At 38.0% G+C, this 1,357-nt stretch overlaps 1 non-coding gene across 1 annotated transcript; it reads right to left on the bottom strand.

Moving 5' to 3' along the window:
• Positions 1 to 253: 253 nt before the first annotated feature.
• On the bottom strand, positions 254 to 382 carry LOC138399248 (small nucleolar RNA SNORA44). The gene has a single exon (XR_011236138.1). It is a non-coding gene; the product is annotated as a small nucleolar RNA SNORA44 (small nucleolar RNA).
• Between the last annotated feature and the right edge of the window lie 975 nt (positions 383 to 1,357).

Genomic DNA, 1,357 nt, shown 5'->3' with positions numbered 1-1,357 from the left:
TCTGCCTAATGACAGACAGATGCCAGGGCTTGGATGCTGCCTTTCTCTGTTTATATTAGAGAATCTCTGCTGACCTAGAAATAAGCTAGTTGTTGCCTATAGAATCTGTGAGAGACTCCTGCAGAGGCATTCAATAAGAAAGTTGAAAAAAAAATCCTCTACTCAGAAGCTATTTACTACAATAAGAATCAAATTGCCAAAGATTTTATCTTCTAAGCTATGAATTTTTTTTTCTTTTTCTTTTTCCTTGAAACATTATAGGAAAGGCAAGTGGCAGCTGCAGGCATTGTTGACTTGAGCTGTTCAAGCCCCTCTAGATTGCTGTCACAAGCAGGTGGAGATCCCATGGCCACGAGCAGCCACAGCGCATGGAAACATGCTTCAGGCTATTAAGTTTTAAACATCATTTTGATTCTGCCCCTCAGTGTCACTAAGCAGAGAGGGTTTCTTTCCATGTAAGTACGAGGTCTATTTTTTTGAAGCAAATTAGAATTCACTGCAGAAGGGAATACTGTGAGAGATTGGAGTGTAATATGTTGGCAAAGAGTGCATGAGAAACTTTCTCCATGGGTATTTTTGGTCCCACTGGAGAGGAATACTAAGAATGTGGTGCCTCAGTCTTTTCTCACAAAACTTGAGGCTTAAAATTCACACACCCACGAAGTTTAGATAAGAGTCTACCAAGAGCCTTGTCCTTATGGATGCTTTGCCAAGTCCTAAGAAGCATTTCCACCTTTTGCTGGGTCTCCATCTTCACTGGGCTGATGTATGCGCAGTACAACTCTTGTTTACTTATTAAGAAGAGGAAACAATGAAAATGATGGGGTGGGGGAAGTCAATGAAAAGCACATCCTGCTTTGTACATTTTACAAAATACTTAGGTAAAAATGTCAGTATACAACAGATAGAATGTTCATTGACCTGATTCTTCTCTTTCTGTTCCTAAAGAGGGTTGCTGCATATAGACTTTAAAACATGTTTCCTTATGAGTGTTTTCATATGAATCTTCTCTCTCCTTTCTTTTGTTTCATTGATTTTGTGGAAAGGCCTCTCTGATCTTTCTTTATTAGCTAGTGATTCAAAAATTCAGCCAGTTGCTCAGATTGTCTATATAACACTTGGCTTGTCTAGATAATACTCGGATTGTCTAGATAATTAAAGCCTGAATTGATGTGAGCTGACTTTTCATTAAAACACTATTCAATTCAGCATTTTACTCAAGATATAATGAGTTTAGACAATGGAATATGCTTTAGGTTCAGAACCACTTCTTAGAAATCAATCATGTTAGGTTGATCAGATTGGAAGTTATAGGAAACATGTTTATTAGTAGTAGTTATAGGTCAGGCACAATGCC

Source organism: Eulemur rufifrons, chromosome 18 (genome assembly GCF_041146395.1).
Source record: "Eulemur rufifrons isolate Redbay chromosome 18, OSU_ERuf_1, whole genome shotgun sequence".
Taxonomy (NCBI): Eukaryota; Metazoa; Chordata; class Mammalia; order Primates; family Lemuridae; genus Eulemur; species Eulemur rufifrons.
This window is presented reverse-complemented; position numbering and strand designations above follow the sequence as displayed.